General features: G+C 37.8%; 1 non-coding gene across 1 annotated transcript; it reads right to left on the bottom strand.

The window, feature by feature from the left end:
- Positions 1-18,477: 18,477 nt before the first annotated feature.
- Positions 18,478-18,549, bottom strand: TRNAS-GGA (transfer RNA serine (anticodon GGA)). Its single transcript has one exon. It is a non-coding gene; the product is annotated as a tRNA-Ser (tRNA).
- Positions 18,550-20,857: the final 2,308 nt, after the last annotated feature.

The following is a 20,857-nucleotide window of genomic DNA, read 5'->3' as shown; positions in this document are numbered from 1 at the left end:
ATACAAGGCCTCCTTGTCCATCACCAACTCCCAGAGTCTACCCAAACTCATGTCCATTGAGTTGGTGATGCTATCCAGCCATCTTATCCTCTGTCGTCCCCTTCTCCTCCTGCCCTCAATCTTTCCTAGCATCAGGGTCTTTCCAGATGAGCCAGCTCTTCTCTGGACTGGGAGGTTACAGGGATGATCCCAAGATGAAATACGTAATATGAGTAGACCAGACTCGTGCGTGCTTTCAGGTATGAGGCTATTATTTCTAGTATGGAATCCAATCCATATCAGTCTAATATGCAGATAGTAATTAGCATACATGTGTATATGTGTGCAGAAGCCAGAGTTACTTGAGTTCAGGGAGGAAGGATGTCAGGAATTTAGCTTTGTTTTGCCAAGAAGAAAAAGGAAGGAGTTAAAACACAGCACTAGTATTTTTCAAAAGGGATTTTGGCAAGAACATCAATTGGAGGCAAGGGGGGGGGGGTGGGAAGAAATTTAACTGACCTGGGAAATCCTACTGCTCTCACATTAATAGGATCCTCTGTAGGACCTCACAGCTTATTTATTTAAAATCTTTGTCACTATATGAATATAAAAACTAGCTGTTTTAAAATTATGACATACGGATTATCCTGTTTCTTAAAAATGTATACTTGTTTCTGGCAACTCTAAATTATAAAAACTTGCAAATTTTATTTATATTGCCTATGGAAGAATGACAACTAGAGTTGGAAGCCACAATTTGGTCCAAACTCTTGTATCAATTAATGTATTTCCTCTGCAAACAGTAGCCCAACCTCCTGGTCAACGCTTGCAAGATAGATACATACTGCCTGAGGCAGATCACTCCAGTTTATAATAAGAGTGATTTTTCTTCTAGCTTGGGCTTTCCTGGTAGCTCAGATGGTAAAGAATCTGCCTGCAATGCAGGAGATCCAGGTGATCCCTGGGTCAGGAAGATTCCCTCATGAAGGGAATGGCAATCCACTCCAAGTATTCTTGCCTGGATAATTCCATGGACAGAGGAAACTGGTGGGCCGCAGCCCATGGTGTCACAAAGAGTCAGACACGCCTGAGCGACTAACACTTTCACTTTCCTTCTAGCCTAATTTATCATTCCAGATTCCAACATCTACTTGAGAATAGCTTGTGTTTCAGTCAGGATATTTTAGGCTGCAAGTAACAGGCAGCTCTTCTCAACATAGCTCAAACAAAGGACAGTTGGTATTGTTTCCCTTATGGGAAGTCTTGAGGTAGGAAAGAATCTCCTGGTTATTTTAGTGATTCAAGAATGCCATCAAGGTTCAGATTCTTTCCATCTCATGGCTCTACCATCCTCAGGGCTGTTTAATTCTCATGCTGGTAGCAAGAGGCATCACAGGCATCACATCCACATATAACTATATACAGAGGAAAAGAATGACGTTTATAGAGAGAGCAGAATCCTTTCTCAGGAGCAACCCCAACAGACTTCCTCTTACATTTTATTTTTCAGAATCAGAATTGCCATGACTGCCTTAGACCAATCATTCTGGGGAAGAAGGGACACAGATAAATCAAACCAGTGGGTTCTGTTTATACCTCTTCTATTTTTCTGTATCCCTAATTGTACATAGATGGATTTAGGAAAGAAAACTATGTATGGAAGAAAGTAAAAGGAAGGGTACTAATGTAGGGTCTCTTTATTCAAGCATCACAGTCACTTCCTCACCTGAGTATTTGGCCCATATTAGGTATAGTGGTGTGGCATGGGCGTGGGCTAATAGAGTCCCACCATTAAACTTTGATTCAGTTCTTTTCACTTGCTGCATGACATTGGTTAAGTCACTTAACCTTTCTGTGCTCTTTCCTCATCTGAGAGGCAGAAATGATAACTATCAGTTCAGTTCATTCACTCAGTCATGTCCAACTCTTTGCAACCCCATGGACTGCAGCATGCCACGCTTCCCTGTCCATCACCAACTTCTGAAGCTTGCTCAGACTCATGTCCATCAAGTCAGTGATGCCATCCAACCATCTCATCCTCAGCCACCCTTCTCCTCTTGCCTTCAATCTTTCCCAACATCAGGGTCTTGTCCAATGAGCCAGTTCATCGTATCAGGTGCCAAAGTATTAGAATGTCAGCTTCAGGATCAGTCCTTCCAATGAATATCTAGGACGGATTTCCTTTAGGACTGACAGGTTCAATCTCCTTGTACTCCAAGGGATCATACCTATCTAAAAAAAATTGTTCTGGGGATGAGTATGTAAATGCATGCTAAAGCACTTAGACTATCACCTCTCATGTTGTAAATCTTTAATAACTGTGTCCTTATTAAATAATTGTCTTTGCCTCCACAGAAAACTAGCTTTTAAAAATAACTCCTCTCATCCTCATTATCTAACACAATAAGGATACTATTACAAGTATATTTCCTTCAGAATGGTTGTAAGAATTAATTGTATGTAATAACCAGCAATGTGTTCAATACATGGAGTTGATAGCATGATACAGTGGGACAAATGTGAACTTTGATGGATTAAAAAAGAGTTCAAGTCCCAGCTCAGCATCTTACTGGGGCAAGGCACTCCTCTCTGAGTCCAGTCTCCTCATCTATGAACTGGAGAATGTGGTTTCTGTCTGTCAGGCATGTTCTGAAGCCAAGTGAAATCATGCATCTAAAGCAACTTCCTGGCGGCAGGCAGTAGGGATTAGCAAATATGCTAGGTAATTGTGCATGATCATTCATGCTTATGCAGGTGTACTATCAACTCTTGCTCAGTGCCTGACTTGATCCAAAGGCTTTCCTAGCCTCTGTGGGGGAACCAAGAAGTTCCCCCAATGAACCAAATGAGCTTTCTGAGGAGAGCTTAGTGCTAAACTGTGGTGTCAGTTGCTTTGCAGATTCTCTGATTGAATATTCCCAAGGAACCCCCAAACCCTATCTGCAAACACCTTTCCATATATTTCATTTATTTGTTTTTTTTTTTTTTTTTGCGTAGATTTTAAGCATTCTTTATTATGTGTGGGTAAGAGTGAACATCAAAAAAATATTTCTACTTCTATGTATTTCTACTACTTCTCTTTTAACATGGCCTCCAGTGTTCTCTTAAACCACAGACTGAAATGAAATTTAACCCAGTTTCTACAGGGTTAGTAGCTTTATGGACATGTGATCTTCCAAAGGGACACCATTTTCTATCCTCTTTTGAACACTTCTGTGGCAGATTATTTGGGAAGACCAGGGCAGTCTTAGACTTCCCTTGTGGCTCAGACGGTAAAGCTTCTGTCTACAATGCGGGAGACCCGGGTTTGATCCCTGGGTCAGGAAGATCCTCTGGAGAAGGAAACGGCAACCCACTCCAGTACTATTGCCTGAAAATCCCATGGAAGGAGGAGCCTGGTAAGCCACAGTCCATGGGCAGTCTTATAACTATGGCTCTTCCTGCCCACACAGAGACAGGTCCTGGAAGGAGCCCACTTGGTATCCACACAGCTCCCCACTCCTGTTTTAGGCTGTACACACTCTAGTTTTCTCATCACCACATCTTAATAGCGAAAGAAATACAATGCAGAGCACTCAGCTCTTCTGCCTCAAGTCAATCACTGAAGATGGTAAAATGGGAAAGATGCAGAGCCAGAAAAAGAAGCCGCCTTGCCTCTGCCAAGCACGTGCTTCTGCTGCCAATTGCAACTCCCTGTGTGTAGACAGTCTGTGTGGCAGATTAGGATGCGTTTCAAGCACTGCATCTGCCCGGGGCTCTTTCCCAGTATAGTTTACTGCCCTCCATCCCACCCCTGAGGATCTCACCTCCCCATTTCCCACCAGCCCTCCGTGACAGCTTCTTGTCAATTGACTCTCCCCCACAAGTCTTTTTTGACAAATCTCAGAGATGCAACAGCTGGTCACCCTTCAAGACTTCCACATGTCTCTGTTGCCACTTATGTAGATTTCTCTCTTCCTCATTGATTTTTTTTTCCCATTTCTCCTCTTCTGTTCTGTGGGTATCAGCTAACAGTTTACATTCTCTTGTATTGCTCAGTTCTCTCTATTTAAAGTATCTACCTTGTGGCAACTTCTGCACATATGGACCTTCCAATTATAAAAATTATAGGAAACAATAATAGATAATAACTTGTCTCTATTTGCATTCTGTTCTACTGATCAAAAGGTTTTACACAAGTGATTGTATTACAAGTTATTTCTGAGGCAGGCTACTGATACAGGGATTTATTTTCAATTTTTTATAAAGGTTGAGTAGAGGCAAACTAATAATAATGACATAATTTAAAAAAAACACAAGCATCCATGCATACATTATCAGACTTACAAGATGGAATATTATCAGCATGTTTGAGTCCCCCAGAGTCAGTCCTCCATCTCAGCCCCTCCAAACAAGACATCAGAATCACCTGGATCTTGGAGTTATCACTCCATCACTTTTCTTTGTAGTGATATAGATATGACCTCATATCATATATCCCTAAATAATATAAAATTTAGTTTTGTTTACTTTGAATGATGGAATATAAATAGAACTTACTGTTTTCAACTTCTCAAACTGGGCTCTTCAATATGATGGCTAATAGCCACATGTGATTACTAGCACTTTAAAAGTGGCCCGTCTAACTTGAGATGCCCTATACATATGCACACCGGATTTTGAGGATTCGGGATCAAAAATGTCATATATCAGTAATTTATATTATTGACTACATGTTGGAATAATAACTGTAGATACATCAGGTTGAAATACCAGGCTAAAATTAATTTTATCGGTTTCTTGTTTCTAATATGGCTACTAGAAATTTTTAAATTAAATGTGTCTCACATATTCCTGGTAGACAGAACTACTCTAAAACTTGTATTTTTGCTTGCTGCTTTTTTTGTGAGAGTCATCCATGTTGGTGTCAATAGCAGAATTCTCTGTGTGTTGTATTCCAGTTTATTTTTTCCATTCTGTGCTTGGTGGACATTTGAATTTGTTCCATTTTCCTCCCCGCCAGTTGTACACAGTGTTGCTCAAGTAGGCAAGTGTTTCTCTAGGGTACTGCCAGGTTGCTTGGGTTTGCAACTGTTAATCTTGCTAGACACATAAAATTGTTTACCAAAGTGGTTGTTTCATTTTCACTCTTACCAGCAGTACAAGGAAAATATACTCTTATGTTCCATATCAGGGGTTAGCAAACTTTTTCTGTAAAGAGCCATGTAATAAATATGTTAGGCTTTAGCACCAAGTGGCATAATCAAGCAACTATTCTCCATGAAAGTCTAATAGCCTTTTTATACTTTTCTTTAAAATATGTAAAAACCATCTTGACTTATGGGTTGTACAAAGGCAGGTAGCAGTCCAGATTTGGACCATGAGCTGGAATTTGCCCATCCTGCTCTGCATCACTGGCAATACTTGGTATTATTAGATTTTTAACTTTAGCTAACCTCAGGGTTACAAGGAGATGGCTCACCATGGTTTTAATTTGCATTATCCTGAGTACTAATGAAGATGAACTACTTTCATTGGCTTATTGGTTTGCATGTTTCCTTTTCTGTGAAATGCTGGTTGAAATCTATTGCTTATTTTTATTGACATGGTAGATGTTTAACAAGTACTTCCTGAATGGAGGAATGATCTGTTTTGCCAGTGAGTGAATGGGTGACTTCTACATGCCAGGAATTGTTGGGTCCATTTATATGCAAGGCTAATACAAAAACATTCAAATATAGTCATTTGCACTATAAATTTGTTCACTCAAGTAGAAGACATAACTTAAGACATGTGGGTTGCATGAAGCCAAAGAAAAGAGAGACAAAGAATAAAAAAATGTGTCCCTCCATCCTTCCAGTATCTCTCATGGGTGTGGGAAATATTATTAAAAGAGACATAAATGAGACAGCAATCTTAGAATTTGAATATTTCTTTGATTGAAAAATAATATACTTGAGCAGTATTTCTGAGGCTTAACAGTCATGATTTAAGGAATAAATGTGTCTTTTGTAGATGACTAACCATGAGGCTTGATCCCTATTAATATAACATTTATATGAATATAATAAAATATAAACAAAATAATATACTGTATTTATATATTTATATTGGAATGGTCAAAAGGTTCATTTGAAATTTTCTGCATGATGTTATGGAAAAACCCAAATGAATGTTTTGGCCAACCCAATACTTAGAAAAATCAAACATTTGATTTGATTTCACATTGAAAGTGCTGGTAAATTCAGAAAGAGTAATATTTTCAAAATGTCTTAACTAGAATTCTAAACAGAATATCCCTGTAAGCACAGATGCCCTGGCAACCCCCAGCCCATCCCAGTTTCCTAGAGACCCATCACACATTCATTTCAGTTCAGTGGCGCAGTTGTGTCTGACTCTTTGTGACCCCATGGACTGCAGCATACCAGGCTTCTCTGTCCATCGCCAACTCCTGGAGCTTGCTCAAAACTCATGTCCATTGAATCAGTGATGCCATCCAACCATCTCATCCTCTGTCACTCCCTTCTCCTTTTGCCTTCAATTTTTCCTAGCATCAAGGTCTTTTCTAATGAGTCAGTTCTTCTCATCAGGTGACCAAAGTATTAGAGCTTCAGCTTCAGCATCAGTTTTTACAATGAATATTCAAGATTGATTTCCTTAAGGATTGACTGGTTTGCTCTCCTTGCAGTCCAAGGGACTCTCAAGAGTCTTCTCCAACACCACACTTCAAAAACTTCAGTTCTTCAGTGCTCAGCTTTTTTATGATCTAATTCTCACATTCATACATGACTACTGGAAAAACCATAGCTTTGACTAGATGGACCTTTGTTGGCAAGGTAATGTCTCTACATTTTAATATGCTGTCTAGATTGGTCATAGCTTGTTTGCCAATGAGCAAGCATCTTTTAATTTCATGGCTGCAGTCACCATCTGCAATGATTTTGGAGCCCTCAGAAATAAAGCCTGTTACTATTTCCATTGTTTTCCCATCTATTTGCCATGAATTGATGGGACTGGATGCCATGATCTTCATTTTTAAGCCAGCTTTTTCACCCTCCTCTTTTACTTTCATGAAGAGGCTCCTTAGTTCCTCTTCACTTTCTGCCCTAAGTGTGGTGTCATCTGCATATCTGAGGTTGTTAATATTGTTCTTGACAATCTTGATTCCAGGTCGTGCTTCATCCAGCCCAGCATTTCGCATCATGTACTTTGCATGTAAGTTAAATAAGCAGGGTGACAATAATACAGTCTTGATATACTCCTTTCCCAATTTCGAGCCAATCCATTGTTACATGTCTGATTCTAACTGTTGCTTCTTGACCATCCCAGTTTCCTAAAGACCCATCACACATAGGTAACAATTATGACATCCTTGTAACAGATGGAAACAAACACTGTGTCAAGCTTGGGAAGAAATGCTAAGGACTGACTATGCACAAGAAACTCTTAAGAATTCCTGATAAATATATTCTGTTAAGAAAATTCTGGGGAAGAAAAATACTTGATGGGTTTGGTAGATTTCATCTCTAGAGGAATGAAAATGAGACCAGCACATTAATAAGAGGAATGCTTAGGGAATCTCAAGTTGTTTGAAATACAGTGTCACTGGATTGAAGAGCTAAATGTAATTAGAAAATAAGATAATAAATACAACAAAAATAGAGGTAATTTTAAAAAATCTTGTCAAAAGTAGAAGAATTTCTAAGCTAAAAAATAGTAAAGAATAAGAATAGAGAAATGAAAAAACAGTGAATTCAGAAAGGTCTCAAGTAAATGCAGGTTTTTAAAATAATTAATAAGGATGACAAGTCAAGTCAGTAATAGAGAAGAGCTTTGAAGGAAATAAATAAATATATATATATATATACACACATATATAAAATATATATTTAAACCTCTACATTTTACTAAAATGAATTCTAGAAGATACATATACAATATATACATACAAAATCATACAAATACTTGATTAAATGGGCAATATTTTTACTAAATGATTCAGTAACATTTAGTATCCTTACAGTAGGCATGGTTATATTGCCATATCCTCAGTTATATCTGACTCTTTGTGACCCTTTGGACCTTTTGGACCTTTTGTGACCCTTTAGCCAGCCAGGTTCCTCTGTCGGGATTTTTCAGGCAAAAATACTAGAATACTGGAGTGGGTTGCATTTCCTCCTTCAGGGGCTCTTCCTGACTGAAGGATTGAACCAGGGTCTCCTTTGTCTCCTGTTGCAGGCAGATTCTTTACCACTGAGCCACCAGGGGAGTCACTTTAGAGTAGGGGAACTAATTATGACATTCCAATTATTTAAAGAGGAAGGATGACTCTGACTCTATATAAGTAAAAAAGAAATTGTGTATATAAATAGGTATCATAAGTTAAAAGACAACTGTTAACTGAGGAATTTTTCAACATGTGAGACAAAGCACTCATTACTCTAGAACATAGAGTTATAAACAAAAACAAAACAGTTGGTTTTTTTATGATTAAATGACATAATTCTAAAGTTCTTAGAGTTAAAAACAAAAGCTAAATGGCCTTAAAAATATATAAGCAGGAAAGAAATTGAACATGTTTGTTATATCTAAGGATGAGGGACATGCTAATTAAAGCACAATAACTCTCTTTACCTACTAAAATAACAAAAAATGAAAAGTCCAAGAAAACCAGTATCAGCTAAAGAGTAGGGAGAGAGTCAGCAATGTAGAAGTAAAATCAGCATGACCATAGTAGAGAGCAACGTTGCAACCCTTGTTAAATTTTAAAATGTGTGCATACCTTTTGATTCAATTTTATTTTTGAAAGTTTTAACTATAGATATAACAGATATGTTCATATATGTGTAACATATGTAAAAGATAGATTTACAAGGACATTTATTACAGTTCTATAAGAAATAGATAATAATAATGTAAATGTCCATGAGTAAAATAAATCATGGTACAACTGTATTATGGAATATTACATTACTGTTAAATTGAGATTAAAAAAATAAAAAGATACATTTATTATTCTTACTATATGTGATTCAATCTTTATAACAATTTTATGAAGTATATACTATTATTCTCTGAATGGGTAAGAAAAATGAGGTATAGATATGCTAAATAATGTGCTAATTTTGCAAAAGTTATTATGTGTTGAAGCCAGAATTCAGTTCAGTCAACTCTGCTCTAGAATCTGGCTACTACCACAAAATATACTGTCTATGAAAATAATATGCCCATTAATACTTTTTCATAACAGTGTGTAGAATATGGTTATCATGAGCCCATTTGTACTAAATATACACACATACCTTTACCCTTCTAAATTGATAGACATTTCTGCAAAGACACACAAACAACTCTTAACAGCAGGTATCTCTAAGTACTATAATAGTAACATTTGTGTTTATTATCATAGCAAAATACTGGAAACAATCCAACTTTCTGAAAATATGTAGGTTATAATATGCTCCAGTATTTTAGCTATTAAAATTCTTATTTAAAAAGTTCATAATTGTGTGGAAATATATCTCTATTATCATATTAACACAAAAATAGCATATATATCAATGACCATATTATATTGAAAAAGTATACATAAAATCATTACAGTAATGAATGCACAAAAATGTTTACAATAATCATTTGAGGATAGTCCAAAAAGCAGAGAAGGCAATGGCACCCCACTCCAGTACTCTTGCCAGGAAAATCCCTTGGGTGGAGGAGGCTGGTAGGCCGCAGTCCATGGGGTCACTAAGAGTCGGACACGACGGAGCGACTTCCCTTTCACTTTTCACTTTCATGCACTGGAGAAGGAAATGGCAACCCACTTCAGTGTACTTGCCTGGAGAATCCCAGGGACAGGGGAGCCTGGTGGGCTGCCATTTATGGGGTCGCACAGAGTCGGACACGACTGAAGTGACTTAGCAGCAGTAGCAGTCCAAAAAGGGTTTTCCATCTTCCTACTTTTGCATATTTCTGAAAGTTCTATATGTACTTACATTAAAATATATTTTGTTTTACAAATCAGACTTAAAAGCAGAGGGTTAGCCTTAAGACCATAGTGATCTCATTAAGATCTGTTAAAGATGGTATTTGACCAAGGGATTTCAGTTATACCTGGCTCGCTCAACCCTGCAAAAAGAGACCCTCCCACCGCAAAGTCTTGAGTAGAGGAGGGGAGTCTACATACAAGGAACTATGGATATTGCTCTAAAACCCCTAGTTGAAATTCATTAAAGAGAGGAAGGAAACCCAAAGCTAACATAAAACATCACAGAATTCACACTTAATTGGGACAACATGTGTTGGACTAGACTTGTGTGGAAGATCATTAGAACAAATGAAATGCCGATGAAAAATAAGGTTGAAGAACATTCTCCATGGTCCCTTTCAAAAGTTCTAGGGCGGGTTCTGGCATTAATTGTGCTTTCTTTGTTATGCTGCTTGTTGGTGCAGCATATGGTTGTTTTGTTAAAGCCACATAGACACATGTCTGCTCAAATAAATTAATGTTCCCATCTCAACTGGATGATTTGGCAGGAATAATACACTTACCAGCCAATGTGTAGACTGACCCACATGACTCCTTCACTGAAAGATCTAAAGTGGAACACTGTGTATTTTGCTAATAAGCAGTTAGATACAGTACAATTTTCTTTTAAATATTTTCTGTAGTAACATCTATTGACCTTCACCTCGCATCCTATATAATCCACATGTGTCAGATTTTGAAAGTGTAGAAGAGAAGCTGGGGAATGATATGCAAATTGGGACAGTGCTCAAGAGGCATTCTTCAAATTAACAGGATGAAAACACTGACTTCGCAATACTTAACACAAAAAAAGAGACTTTGCTTAAAAGATGGGCTGCATGTGTACAAACACATACCCAAGCAGACATTTATACATACATTTTCTAACTATCAGATTATCTGAAAAGTTTGGAAAATGTTAGGTCTATATAATTCTAAAACTAACAAAAATATTTTGTATTAAGACTATTTTTATTTTGTTTGACCCTACTCCGATTCCTTCTAAATATTATTGCAAGACTCAGCATATAAATTAAAGCATCCTTTGCTTCCTTAGCCAAAGCAATATCAAGATATTTCCTAGTCATGGTATTTTCAGTTTATCTATTCTATTGCCAAAAAAATGAAACACCTCTTTCCATTCTATATGGGACACACTATATAACTATAATTAAGTACAATTAACCTGTATAGTTTATGACCTGAGAGGCATAGTCATATTTAGGAAAAGCAGAAGTATTATCATCAAATTTCAACTATTGCAGCCCACTAGAGGGTACCAAAGTGGTTAGGAGAGTGAGCTTTCAATTCATTCTAACTCTGGGTTTAAATTCTCATTCTTTTTCTTATCAGCCGTGTGGTCTTGGGCAGTCAGATTATTCTGTGAACCTAAAAGAGGATATTCAGACTTATCCTAGAGGATCATGAGTAAACAGAGTAACATATAAAGGCTTTTATCAAAATGGCTCACACATGATGATTCAGAGCCAGCTGGAGGCCTGATGGTGATCACAGTACATTTGAAGAGAAGGGATAGTGATGGGCATGTGAGCCTGGAAAGTCAGTGGATGTTCAGGATTCTTAGCTTGAAGGATTTTACTGTCCTTCAGCTTGGTTAATAAGCATGTTGGGATTTTGAACTCGATCTTTATGGTATAAGGAAGTGGTTAAAATATAGGTATATTCTTATAAAAGCTTTTTGCAGGTAATATGAAAACATATCTAATATGTGATAACACTTTTCTAGGCACTCTGGACTTCAAGAAAAGCAGTCAGCCAGGAAATCTTCTAAGTTGTCTGAAATTCAAGTTTGCTTAAATTTCCAATTCCACAACTTATTAACCATCTGGATATCAACTCAGCCATCATTTATTGCTAAATTCAGATTCAAATTTTTAAAACCAGTTTTCATTTTGTTTTATTTTGAAAATAAAACACCTGTCTGTCTTTGTCTCTCAGTCCCCTCCTTCCTCCTTTTCATGGGCTACGTCAGTTTCCTGTCCTCCATGTGATAAAACCAAAGATCTGCCTTGGCCTCTACCTACTGATAGTCATGTGGTTCTGAAAGGTACTATGTTCCTAGCTCTGTCAATGTAATTTTGCTTGAGATGACTGTTATATGATTGAGGATTTGCATGAGGGATTTAAAAAATTCTTAGATGCTCTTCTAGGTCTTAAACAATCTTTATTAATTCTTTAGATGCTCTTCTGGTGCTTAAACAATCTTTATTAATGCTTTAGATTCTGAAAGGTGAGGCTTGTTAGAAACTTAGATTGTAATACCAGCTTTGGAAATTGCAGCTACTGAAAAAACGATTCTATCCCAGAGGACTGAGACTAAACAGAAAAAAAAAAAAAAATTAGGAAAGGATTTCTTCTGGACTTGAATTCTTTTGATATTTAATGAAAATGGCAATTTAGTTTTTGGAATTCTTTTTCACTCTGTGAATTTATTCATATTGTCCAAATTGTGGAGCTTTTTGTTTTACAGGCTGTGCATTAATTTATATATTTTTATGCTGTTGCTTGGATTCATTACATAATCTCTGGGGCATTATATTGGATAATATGCATGTACATAATTTGAAATGGAACTCAGAGCAGGGAATGTAGTTCTAAACCAGGGTATTGTGTGGCCTTTAGTCAATGAAGCTGATGAATTATACTGATCCATATCCATGAGCCTTCTGGTTGGAATGCTGTTTTGTGGGGTGTAGAGATTGGGGACGGGAACCCAGTTCACATAGATGAGAACAACCACAATCGTTAGCCTTGCTTCTGGGGATAAATCGGAATTGCCTGCCATTCTAGGAGCAGAGTTTGCCATTGATGAGGGAACTACTAAGAGTATTATTATCTTGCTGAATGGAAGTGAGACCATCTACTGGGCACTGACTTGGGCATGAGTATTAAGATCAATGAGCTGAGGAAATAAAAATGCAGCAGTTATATGAAACAATATTCTTCTTTCTCTTTTTTTCCTGTTTCTGCCCCTAAAATAGGAAGCCCCCTTCCCTCTCATAAACTTTGAGAAGTAGTCTTGTCCCTTTGCCCCATCTCCATTTTTCTCTTAGGTTTAAACCATTTTCTCAATTATAACTTTATCTATAGTAAGACTAACATTTTGTTCATTAAAAAGTCATGCATACTCAGAAGGATATATGTATAATTTAAAAAGTTTAAACTCAATTCTGCTCCAAGAAAAAAAATTCCCAGGCATACTCCTAGAACATTTCTATATGTATGGAAGTACATTCATACATATAAAACCAACATACCTTACACGTATAATGCATGAGAGTCCTCAATCCTCAAACCTTTGTCAGATATCATCTGGTTAGGATGATAATAAGCTGTTCTAAAAGAAGAGTTCATTTCTGAGATGAAATGTTGTTATGCACTATAAATTATTTAGGCCATATTAAAAAAAAACCCAATTGAGGTGCTATTACCATTCCCACTCTAAAGATTGAAAAGACAAGGATCAAGGGGGTTAAGTGACTTAGTCAAGTCTCATAAGGCTGGTAAGTAACTAGAACCCATGATGACTTCTAAAGTTAAAAATTTTTTCAGCTTTATCACATTTATTTCTGCCATCTCTGCCTCCTTCCCTTGAAGTCTTGGAATAACCTGGGAACAAAAGATATGATTCTGATGTTATGTTTCATATCTGGCTAAATTTGTCTCCATATACTTCAGTCAGGTCTAACTTGAGGCAGAGCTGAGTAATAAAGTATGTGTGAAGCTATTTGCTGTTTTACATAATTCAAGTAGAGGGGTCTTCTGGCACAATCTTTCCAGCATATCATTAAAGGCCTGGGATATTTATGAGAAGCTGTTACTTCTTCTAAAGGAAGGGTTGCTTTTTGAGAGATCACCAGCTCACGGCATTTTAGGTGCATGTCTCCTCACCAAAACGGTTTACGCTACAGCACCTGTTGGTGATGAAGCAGGAAACAGTTGGCAGTGAACTGCAAGTGTAAGAATTTGAAGGTAACTGGGTCTTATTACCGTATGCCTGTATAAAAATATTATTTCCCTTCTGTGGATGGAGGAACAGAAGCCTGATGTCTGCAAAGATATGAACATTTGCTTGGGAAATTTATGTTGATATATAACAGCATATGGTCTTTTTCATCATGGATTTATGTACAGGAGGCAGACTTCATGTTCACAGTTAGAAGCATTAAAGATGGAGCCACATGAGTGACCTAGTAAGTGACTGCCTTGGCATCTGTGATGAGATGCACAATACTTGGCACACATATACTATCACAGAGGAAAAGGCCAACACTACCAATAAAAATGTTGATCTTTTAACTTATCAAAGGGACATTGATACCACCTTCAGCTATGGGCTTCAGTGAGGACCACAAATCCCTAGTGCAGCGGAGCTGCCTATTTCAGAGAATCCTCAAGCCTTGGTGCCCACCTCACGCCTCCCACACCCCCGGCCAAAAAAAAATTATGAAAGCAAGAGGAGCAAGAATACGATACAAGATCTTGCTAATGATTAGAAAATACCCTTTCCACCTGCTTTTGAAAATAAAAAGTGGAACCTGTAAGACCTCTGACAATAGTATTGCCTGCTTTTGGGATTAGTAAACTTTAGGTTTTTTACTGGCTTTCTATGGTAGCACTTGTGTTTTATCCACCTATCTAGATTCAGTTTACTGGTAAATTGAATATCTATTCCCATTTTGTTTTTCATATTTACGCAGTTTAGTCTACAAATATCTGCAGTGCTGAGATAGTTGGGTTATGACATGTAAGAATTAAAGATTTTAAAATTAAAAAAATAAAAAAATAAAAAAAAATAAAATAAAGGACACTAGGCTTGAAATTGTCCTAGTTTAGATATTTCCAATAGTATCTGAGTAATTTATGACTTCAAGACTCAGGTGCATATCCAGGTAGCGAGGTTACTATGCATGAAAGTTCTTCTTAAACCTAGGGAGACAGAGTATATGGTTTGAATATAAGGGTACACTTGCATTAGTTTGTTACTCAGGCTGCCATAACAAAATACCACAGACTGGGTGGCTTAAACAACAAACATTTATTTTCTCACAGTTCTGAGGCTTAAAGGTGCCAGCATGGTTGGCATCTACCAGGCTTCTCTCCTTGACTTGTATATAACCATTTTTGTCACTGTGTCCTCAAATTGTCTTTCCTCTATACACATGCATTCCTGGGGTTCAGAATGATTCAAGTGTATTACATATATTATGCACTCTATATTATTATAACATCAACTGTACCTCAGATTATCAGGCATTAGATCCTAGAGGTCAGGGACCCCTGGTTTAAAGCATCTTGGAACCAAATTTCTGCCATTTTTGCCAGTGTGTGATCTTGTGTAAGTTTCTTAGCCTGTCTGTTATCTCTAAAATGGAGATAATGAAATACTTATCTCAAAGAATTCCATGAGGTAACCTATTTAAGCATATAGAACACTGTCTGGTGCACAGAAAACTTCAGAAAGGGTTAGAAATTATTATTTTTATTAGCAGTTAAATGACTGGATGATGGTTAGCTAAATGGAAGGATGAATGGGTGAATGAGATTTCAGGTGACATTTGGCAATAAGTTGCCAAGTTAGTATCACTAATCAAGTTTGAGGCTTTTTTTTTTCAATTTAAATATATGTTAGACACTTAAGATGCCTTTAAACATGGTTTATTTTTTGCTTTACTATCAAATTTGTCAACAATGATAATGTGGGCTCTGTCAGAATCAATATTCTGGCATGAATTTTTAAGAAGGAATAGGCTAAGATACAGTTTTTGCATAGTGTCTCTGACAGCATCTGGGAATATATTCACATCAGAAGATTCCCTTTTATCATATGCTGACTTTTCATTTTTTAAAAACTGTCTTTCCCTCCAGTGCTGGCACACAGTAAGGCACTCAATATTTGTTGAATGAGTGAATGAACGGCATAGGGCACACAATTTGATGAATTATCATTGCTCTTCAAGTTCACTGCTAGAAAATACTGGAAAATTGCAACTGGAAAATAACTGGAGACTATAAATTCTTTATGGTGAGATTCTTAATGTTGTTTTTATCTCTCTTCTTGTCTTACATTATAAAACAAACACCTACTGTGATATAGCATAAAGTTGGACCCTAAACAAACTCTTTTTGGATGTATAAGGTATGGAAGTCATCCAAGTTCTATAAGCTTCAGTATCTCATCAGTAAAACGAGCATAATTATATTCGTCTACAGTACCATGTGGATTAAATGATATAGTAACTATGAAATATTTATGCATTGTGGTGTTTGTAAAGGTTTTCATTTCCTTTCTTCTGGTCGGTCATCAGCCAAATGGGGACATATTTTTCAGGTTTTCATTGTCACAAGGAAATGGAGATGATTAATGGACACTGTCATTATAAGCAACTTAATGGAAATGCTCTTTGCTATTTTTCTAGACTGATTCAGTAAAAAAAATTCAAGTTAAAAAAATGTAAACTTTACGATGGAAAATTTATGCTAAGTTCAGAAAGCATTTTCCAGAGTAGTAGAACTATGGACAAACAGTTGAAAATTTAGCCTTCAACTAGTTCTATAGGCCAAAGCGTATCTGCAAACTTGATTAAACCTAGAGGCCTAAAACTCAAAACAAATTGTTGGAAGACCATTATAGCTATAGACATTTCTATCAATCTTTTAGAGTAAGAAGTAAAAATGGAATTCATTGATTTTGAAATAAAATTTATATTTGACCTATTTCTTCTTTAATTCTTACAAAATTTTGCTATTTAGTTAGATAGTTGTGCATTTATCAGTTTATGATGGCTTTGTTATATATTAGAGAGAGAACACCTTTTTGGAAGGATAGAAATGGGTCCTATTCTTTAGGCCATTATGATTAGCCATACACTTTTGTCAAGTCACAACTTTCACCTAATGCCCAGCTTGATTCCAGGACAGCGTCTCTCCTCAAAGCTGGGAGATTTTGTATAACAAATACCCATCCTCACTAACATATTCCAAAAGAAACAAATGCTATGAAAGAAGTGGTAATTTTAACAGCAACTATTTTGTCTTCTTTGATAATAAATGATCAAGGAAGGAACTATATCAGTCAACTATTAATCTGATTCTAAGTTTTGTTGTTGAATTCCTTTTTCTTAAAAAAATTTTTTTTTGAGGCAGTGTGGTGAAATGGAAAAGGCTTTAAACTAGAAATCAGAAGACACATTTCCTTGCTAGACTCGGGTTTATAATTTCCTGAATATGCTTCTTTGTGCAAGTCATTTAAGATCTGACATTTTTAATAAATGAGAATAAATTTTCAGTTTTAGTTAATATGTCATTTGTGATAACCCAACTTAATTAAACTTAAATTCTTGTGTACTGCTTCTGGGTTCCTTTCTGTGTTTCTTAACTTACATTCAACAAATTGTTCTTGAACATCTACCATTTCTAGATGTTGTACTGGGCTCTAGCCTACTGTCTTAGAAGCTGCTCTTCTCGTAGGGGATAATGCATGACATCTATTGAGGTGTTCAATACTATGCTAGGCATATGACCATATTGTGCTGTGTGTGCTGTGCTTAGTCGTTCAGTCATGTCCGACTCTTTGCAGCCCCATGGACTGTGGCCCACCAGGCTCCTCTGTCCATGGGATTCTCCAGGCAAGAATAATGGAGTGGTTTGACATGCCCTCCTCCAGAGGATCTTCCCAACTCGGGTTGAACCCAGGTCTCCTGCATTGCAAGTGGATTCTTTACTGTCTGAGTCACCAGGGAAGTTGTGACCATATTACTAGATGAAAACTGAGGAGGGGATGATTAACTCTGTCTGGGGTAGTGATAAAGTCACCAAAAGTCTCAGAGAGGGAGTGAGTGACATGTGAGTTCAGCCTTGAAGCATAATCAGGGTTTCTCTGAAGAGAAAGAAACTGAAAGTGAAGTCGCTCAGTCGTGCCTGACTCTTTGCGACCCCATGGATAGTAGCCTGCACCAAGCTCCTCCGTCCATGGGATTTTCAAGGCAAAGAGTACTGGAGTGGGTTGCCATTTTCTTCTCCGGGGAATCTTCCTAACCCAGGGATCGAATCCTGGTCTCTCACATCTTAGACAGATGCTTTACCATCTGAGCCACGGGGGAAGTCCCTGGGTAGAGAAAGGATTAGCAAAACAGAGTAGTAAATGGAAATACTTGGCCAAATGTGAAACTATGACAGATTTCTGCTACTATTTGTAGCACCCTTATAGTGTGCTGCTGCAGATGTTGCAAATGGCAGTGACTGTAAGTCTGTCTTAAGCAACCAATTGGTCAGAAACACTAAGGAGAAAAGCCAACTCCTGTGGGCCTTCTTTTTTCTTTTAAGTGCTTCATGAGTGAGTGAGTGAAGTTGCTCAGTCATGTCCGACTCTTTGCGACCCCATGGACTGTAGCCTATTTACCAGGCTCCTCCCTCCATGGGATTCTCCAGGCAAGAGTACTGGAGTGGGTTGCCATTTCCTTCTCCAGGGGATCTTCCCTACCCAGGGATCGAACCCGGGTCTCCCGCATTCCAGGCAGATGCTTTAACCTTTGAGCCACCAGGGAAGCCATGCATGATCACTATTTTGGAATTGGTCGCACAAATTGCTTCATCTCTGTCATACCAGTTGGTTACACCACTGCTTCCTTAACGTTTTGAAGTACCTACTATATGTATTCCATCACCTCCACTAGCTTCATAGTGATGCTTTCTAAGGCCCACTTGACTTCACATTTCAGGATGTCTGGCTCTAGGTGAGTGATTACACCATTGTGATTATCTGGGTCATGAAGTTCTTTTTTTTTTTTTTTTTCTGTACGAACAAAGCTAGTGGAGGGGATGGAATTCCAGTTGAGCTGTTTCAAATACTGAAAGATGATGCTGTGAAAGTTCTGCAATCAATATGCCAGCAAATTTGGAAAACTCAGCAGTGGTCACAGGACTGGAAAAGGTCAGTTTTCATTCCAATCCTAAAGAAAGGCAATGCCAAAAAATGCTCAAACTACTGCGCAATTGCACTCATCTCACATGCTAGTAAAGTAATGCTTAAAATTCTGCAAGCCAGGCTTCAGCAACACGTGAACAGTGAAATTCCAGATGTTCAAGCTGGTTTTAAGAAGAACCATAGATCAAATTGCCAATATCCGCTGGATCATCGAAAAAGCAAAAGAGTTTCAGAAAAAATATGTTTCTGCTTTATTGACTATGCCAAGGCCTTTGACGGTGTGGATCACAATAAACTGTGGAAAATTCTGAAAGAGATGGGCATACCAGACCACCTGACCTGCCTCTTGAGAAACCTGTATGCATGGAACAACAGACTGCTTCCAAATAGGAAAAGGAGTACTTCAAGGCTATATATCATCATCCTGCTTATTTAACTTATATGCAGAGCACATCATGAGAAACGCTGGGCTGGAAGAAACACAAGCTGAAATCAAGATTGCCGGGAGAAATATCAATAACCTGAGATATGCAGATGACACCACCCTTATGGCAGAAAATGAAGAGGAACTAAAAAGCCTCTTAAGGAAAGTGAAAGAGGAGAGTGAAAAAGCTGGCTTAAAGCTCAACATTCAGAAAACTAAGATCATGGCATCTGGTCCCATCACTTCATGGGAAAGAGATGGGGAAACAGTGGAAACAGTGTCAGACTTTATTTTTTGGGACTCCCAAATCACTGCAGATGGTGATTGCAGCCATGAAGTTAAAAGATGCTTACTCCTTGGAAGAAAAGTTATGACCAACCTAGATAGCATACTAAAAAGCAGAGACATTACTTTGCCAACAAAGGTCCATCTAGTCAAGGCTATGGTTTTCCAGTGGTCATGTATGGATGTGAGAGTTGGACTGTGAAGAGAGCTGAGCACTAAAGAATTGATGCTTTTGAACTGTGGTGTTGGAGAAGACTCTTGAGAGTGCCTTGGACTGCAAGGAGATCCAACCAGTCCATTCTGAAGGAGATCAGCCCTGGGATTTCTTTGGAAGGAATGATGCTAAAGCTGAAACTCCAGTACTTTGGCCACCTCATGCGAAGACTTGACTCATTGGAAAAGACCCTGATGCAAGGAGGTATTGGGGCAGGAGGAGAAGGGGATGACAGAGGATGAGATGGCTGGATGGCATCACTGACTCGATGGACATGAGTTTGTTTAAACTCTGGGAGTTGGTGATGGACAGGGAGGACTGACGTGCTGCGATTCATGGGGTTGCAAAGAGTTGAACATGACTGAGCAACTGAACTGAGCTATATGTGTAGTCTATATGCATAGGCTCTGTGCTAAGTGCTTTGCATCTTTTTACTTATCCAATGATAAGTAATGGCCCAATGATAGAGATATTGCTATCAAAACAACAGAAATAAAATTGGATATCATGTATGGATTGATGTGACTTGTCTGGTGTCACAGAATTTGTCAGTGGTGGTATTCTAAAACTGATGTGTCTTGAGTCCAGTGCTCATGTAGCTTTTCATATGATGGTTCTCTGAAAGATTAGGTATATGGAACTGTGGCCCAAGATCTTGAGAATATTTAAGCCCATGTATTTTTATCATAAGTAAATATTGCCATGCTTGGCATATATTAGATACCTCTTTGGTATCTGATTGTTTTACAGTGATACCCCTATTCTCTCAGTTAGTCCCATTCACAGAAGTGAGACCCTATGACCATATCTGTGTTGTGTTATCATGTCCCTCTGCTCAAAGCTGGAAGGTCTAGGAGTGGGCTTCTTATATAAACTGGGCCAATAATGGTTTTCCTCCCTTTTAATGTATTTTATTCTGTTTATTTGAATTGGATGTGGGAAAGAGGTAGCCTCTGGTGGTGAAAACTGCAACATATGTTGCCTGGAATTTGCCAGAGGCCATTT

This window comes from Ovis aries, chromosome 1, assembly GCF_016772045.2.
Source record: "Ovis aries strain OAR_USU_Benz2616 breed Rambouillet chromosome 1, ARS-UI_Ramb_v3.0, whole genome shotgun sequence".
Lineage (NCBI taxonomy): Eukaryota > Metazoa > Chordata > Mammalia > Artiodactyla > Bovidae > Ovis > Ovis aries.
Note: the sequence above shows the minus strand (reverse complement) of the source record. Positions and strands in the feature narration are given on the sequence as shown.